Below are 6,000 nucleotides of genomic sequence, written 5' to 3'. Positions count from 1 at the left end.
GGTAAGAGAAATTTGTGTGAGTTCATTTTTTAAAATATTTATCTATTTTAATTGACTGATGATTGGTTTACAATAGTGGTTTGATTTCTGTGATACATCAACATGAATTAACCACAGGTGTACTATATGAGCTCTTAATATTAGAATATTACTTCTTTCTTTTGTTTATTTAACAAATATTTAAATTTGTAATTTAAAATTTCCTGGTTAGAATGAACCATCACCAAGAACACAAGGGAAAATATTGGGCGGGGGGTGCCTATACACAAAATATCAATAACTTTGTTACTGTAATTAGTCTCTGATCTTCCAAGTTACCTGCTTGTCTTGACTGCCTACTCTTGGCCATATCATGACTCTCTACTATTGAATCTACAAAGAATTAAATCTATTCCTTTGTTTTAAAAAGTTATCTTTTTCTTCGGTTTTATTTCTCCAGATTTATCACTTCTCTTAAGTATCGCTTCATTAATTTTTCCAAACAACAGCAAAAATAACCACTGAATTCATTTTCTGTTTTTCTCCTCAGAATATGGTTTATCAGCCTTTCCCATTTATAACATGATGCCTGTTCCAAAGAATGATGAGAGCAGCAGAGCACAGTGGTTAAGAATAGAAGGGTGGAGCTAGAAGCACTGACTCCGAGTCCAAAGGAGCCATTTACTATCCATATGATCTTGGACTAGTCACTTAGATCCTCATTTTCTTAGTTCCCTCATCTGTAAAATCAAAACGATGGTGACAGTACCCAGAAAGCCTAGGACTTAACTAAGAAAATCCATGTAAAGGAGGTAGAACAGTGCCTAACATGTAAAAAGCACTCGATGACTGTTACTTAATATTGCTATTTCATCAGTCTTATGAATAAATAATAAGGTAGCATGAATAAAAGATTTGAATCCAACCTCTTTTTTCAAATGCGGTTGTTCACTAGTCACCTTCTGTATTTTATATACCTACTAGAAGAAAACTATCTCCTGTGGAGAAATATCACAACATTTATTAATATAACCCCTCCAATTTTTTTATCTACAATATCTGGCTAAAAAACATCAAATAACTAAACGCCACAATTAAAAATAACAATAATAATAAACCTGGGATAATGAAGATATTGAAGTAATCAGACAGAGGACTTAAAATTAAAATAATAAATGGGTTCAATAAAACAGAATAAAATATGAAGAATTTCAACAGAAACCTGGATTCTATTAGATATAGCAGAACAGAGAACTTTTGGCAAACTGGAAAACAAGTAACTGAACTATAGTCTGAAGCCGAGAGAGAATAAGAAATAGAAAATACAAAAAAGAGTGTAAGAGATATATATATGAAGAATAATGATACAGTTTAACATGCATATTGGAGTTCTGGAAATAGAGAGGAAATGATAGTTCAGAAACAATATTTGAAGAAATATTAGCTAAAAATGTTTCAAAGTTAACAAAAGACATTAAACCACAGAATCTAGCTATACTATGAGCCTCATGTAGAATAAACGTATAAAGAAAACCACACTTGGCTACATCAGAGTTAAGCTGCTAATAACAAAGACAAATGGAAGCATCTTAAAGCACTCAGAGGGGGAAACAAAAAACCCACACATTACCTTCAAAGAAGCAGCAATAAAGCATGTGCTTACTTTACAACAGAAACGATGGAAATCAGAACAAAATGGAATGGCATGAAAATGTAAAAGAACAAAAATCCTTCCTACCTTCTCACCTAGAATTGTGTACAAAATAAAAATATTATTCAAAAAAAGAAGGCAAAAATTAAGACCTTTTCAGACAAAGAAAAGCTAAGTTTATCACCAGTAGATGTCTATGTTAACAAATACTACGGAGTTATTCAGGCTTAAGAGAATAATCTCAGATGGAACCATCAGGAATGAAGAGCACCAGAAAGGTATGTGGGTAATCTAAATGAATACAGACTGGTTTATAATATCTTGTGGGGATTTGAATATGTACAGGAGTAAAATATATGACAATAACACAATAAAAGAGAGAGATAAATGGAGTTAAACTTTTGATTATAATATAAAATTCTATATGGGGGGAACTGGTAAAAGTACTAATTAAAGGTAAACTGTAGTAAGTCTAGGATCTCCAAAATTTACTGGTTCAGAACAATCATAGCATTTACTTTGCTTAAAAATCTGTAATTTGCACAGAGTTCGGTGGGGACATCTTGTCTCCACTCAGAATCAGCTAGAATGGCTCAAAGTCTGGACTGTGGATCCATCTGAAGGCTCGCTAACTTGCTTGGCTAGTTTGTTAATATTAGCTATGGGCTAGAAACTCCATGGGGTCATGCCCAGAATACCTACTTGTGGCTGGTCTACATGGCTGCTTGACAAAGCATGGTGGCTGGGCTGGATGCTTAGAGAGCCTGGCAGAAGCTATATCACTTTTACTAATCTATCTTCAGAAGTCATGTGTCATTCCATTATATTCTGTTGGTTGGAAGCGAGTCACTAGGGGCAACCCATATTCAAAGGAAGACTAAAAGTCCTCCTGTTGATAGGAGGAATATCAAAGAATTCGTGGACATGTTTTTTTTTTTTTTTTTTCAGCTATACCAAAAGAATCACTATTTTCCTTGTTCCTTTTTTTTTTTTAATTGAAGTATCATTGATTAACAACGTTGTGTTAATTTCTGATAAAGCTCTTAGAGGAAAACATAGGCAGAACACTTAGTGACATAAATCAAAGCAAGATCCTCTATGACTCACCTCCTAGAGTAACAGGGGGACCTAATTAAACTTAAAAGCTTTTGCACAGCAAAGGAAACTATAAACAAGGTGAAAAAACAACCCTCAGAATGGGAGAAAATAATAGGAAATGAAACAGCTGACAAAGGATTAATTTCCAAAATATATAAGCAGCTTGTACAAGTCAATACCAGAAAAACAAACAACCCAATCAAAAAGTGGGAGAAAGACCTAAGCAGACATTTCTCCAAAGACATACAGATGGCTAACAAACACATGATAAGATGCTCAACATCACTTATTATTGTGCTGAACTTAGTTTGCTCAGTAGTGTCCAACTCTTTGTGATCCCATGGACTGTATGTATAGTCTGTCAGGCTCCTCTGTTCATGGGGATTTTCCAGGCAGTAATACTGGAGTGGGTTGCTATGCCCTCCTTCGGGGGATCTTCTCAACCCAGGGATCGTTATTAGAGAAATGGAAATCAAAACTACAGTGAGGTATCAACTCATACCAGTTAGAATGGCCTTCATCAAGAAGTCTACAAACAATAAATGCTGAAGAAGGTGTGGAGAAAAGGAAACCCTCTTGTACTATTGGAATGTAAATTGATACAGCCACTATGGAAGAAAGTATGGAGATTCCTTAAAAAACTAAGGAAAAAACACTGTATGACCCAGCAATCCCACTCCTAGGCATATACCCTAAGGAAACCAAAACTGAAAAATACACATGTACCCCAGTGTTCATTGCAGCACTATTTATGATAGCTAGAACTTGGAATCAACTTAAATGTCCATTGACAGATGAATGGATAAAGAAGCTGTGGTACATGTATACAATGGAATATTACCCAGCCATAAAAAGGAATGCATTTGATCAGTTCTAAGAAGGTGGATGAAAGTGAAAGTGGAGAGTGAAAAAGTTGGCTTAAAACTCAACATTCAGAAAACTAAGATCATGGCATCTGGTCCCATCACTTCATGGGAAATAGATGGGCAAACAGTGGAAACAGTGTCAGACTTTATTTTGGGGGGCTCCAAAATCACTGCAGATGGTGACTGCAGCCATGAAATTAAAAGACACTTACTCCTTGGAAGGAAAGTTATGACCAACCTAGATAGCATGTTGAAAAGCAGAGACATTACTTTGCCAACAAAGGTCCATCTAGTCAAGGCTATGGTTTTTCCAGTGGTCATATATGGATGTGAGAGTTGGACTGTGAAGAAAGCTGAGTGCCGAAGAATTGATGCTTTTGAACTATGGTGTTGGAGAAGACTCTTGAGAGGCCCTTGGACTGCAAGGAGATCCAACCAGTCCATTCTGAAGGAGATCAGCCCTGGGATTGCTTTGGAAGGACTGATGCTAAAGCTGAAACTCCAGTACTTTGGCCACCTCATGCGAAGAGTTGACTCATTGGAAAAGACTCTGATGCTGGGAGGGATTGGGGGCAGGAGGAGAAGGGGACGACAGAGGATGAGATGGCTGGATGGCATCACTGACTCAATGGACGTGAGTCTGAGTGAACTCCGGGAGTTGGTGATGGACAGGGAGGCCTGGCGTGCTGCGATTCATGGGGTCGCAAAGAGTCGGACACGACGGAGAGACTGAACTGAACTGAACTGAAGAAGGTGGATGAACCTAGAGCCTATTATACAGAGTGAAGTAAGTCAGAAAGAGAACGATAAATATAGTATACTAACATATATATGGAATCTAGAAAGATGGTACCGATGAATTTATTTGTAGGGAAGCAATGGAGAAACAGATATAGAGAACAGACTTATGCAAAAGAGCAGGGGAAGGAGAGGGTAAGATATATGGAGAGAGTAACATGGAAACTTTTATATTCCCATATGTAAAATAGATAGCCAATGGGAATTTGCTGTATGAGTGAGGAAGCTCAAACAGGGGCTCTGTAACAACCTAGGGAGGTGGGATGGGGAAGGAGAAGGGAAGGAGTTTCAAGAGGGAGGGGATATGTGGCTCAGTGGGTAAAGAATCTGCCCGCAATGCAGGAGACCTGGGTTCAATTCCTGGGTTGGGACGATCCCCTGGAGAAGGGAAAGGCTACCCACTCCAGTATTCTGGCCTGGAGAATTCCAAGGACTGTATAGCCCATGGGGTTGCAAAGAATCGGACACAACTGAGCAACTTTCACTTTCACTTTAGATGGCTGATTCATGTTTGACAGAAAACAAAATTCTGTAAAACAATTATCCTTCAATTAAAAAATTAATTAAAAAATGTGTTAATTTATGCTGTACAGCAAAGTTATTCAGTTATATAATCATACGTATACATTATTTTTTAATACTCTCTTCCATTATGATTTGTCATAAGATCCTGACTATAATTTTCTGTGCTATATAGTAGAACCTTGTTGTTTACTCATTTGAAAAGACCCTGGTGCTGAGTAAGATTGAGGGCAGGAGGAGAAGGGGATGACAGAGGATGAGATGGTTGGATGGCATCACCGACTCAATGGACATGAGTTTCGGTAGACTCCAGGAATTGGTGATGGACAGGGAGGCCTGGTGTGCTGTGGTTCATGGGGTTGCAAAGAGTCGGACAGGACTGAGCGACTGAACTGAACTGTTGTTTACTCATCCCATGTATATAAAAAGCTTACATCTGCTAACCCCAACCTCCCAGTCCATCTCTCCTCCAACTTCCTCCCCCTTGTCAACCACAAGTTTGTTCTCTATGTCTGTGAGTCTGTTTCTATTTCACAGATAGGTTTGATAATCGCTCAGTCACGTCCGACTCTGCGATCTTATGGACTATATAGCCTGCCAGGCTTCTCTGTCCATGGAATTCTCCAGGCAAGAATACTGGAGTGGGTTGCCATTTCCTTCTCCAACAGATGTTTATTTGTGTCATATTTTAGATTCCACGTGTAAGTGACATCATATGGTATTTGTCTTTCTCTGACTTACTTCACTTAGTATGATTATCTCTAGTTGCATCCATGTTGCTGCAAATGGCCTTATTTCGTGGCCGAGTAGTATTCCATTGAATATATGTACCACATCTTCTTTATCCATTTATCTGTGGATGGTCATTTAGGTTGTTTCTATATCTAGGCTACTGTGAATAGTGTTGCTATGAACATGAGGGTGAATATATCTTTTTTAATTAGAGTTTTATCTAGATATATGTCCAGAAGTGGGATTGCTGGATGATATGATAATTCTATTTTTAGTTTTCTGAGGAAACTCCATACTGTTTTGCACAGTGGTTGTACCAACTTACATTCCCACCAGCAGTGTAGGAGGATTTTT

This window comes from Bos indicus, chromosome 17, assembly GCF_029378745.1.
Source record: "Bos indicus isolate NIAB-ARS_2022 breed Sahiwal x Tharparkar chromosome 17, NIAB-ARS_B.indTharparkar_mat_pri_1.0, whole genome shotgun sequence".
In the NCBI taxonomy this organism is placed as follows: domain Eukaryota; kingdom Metazoa; phylum Chordata; class Mammalia; order Artiodactyla; family Bovidae; genus Bos; species Bos indicus.
The sequence above is the reverse complement of the archived record's forward strand: the minus strand, read 5'-3'. Positions refer to the sequence as shown.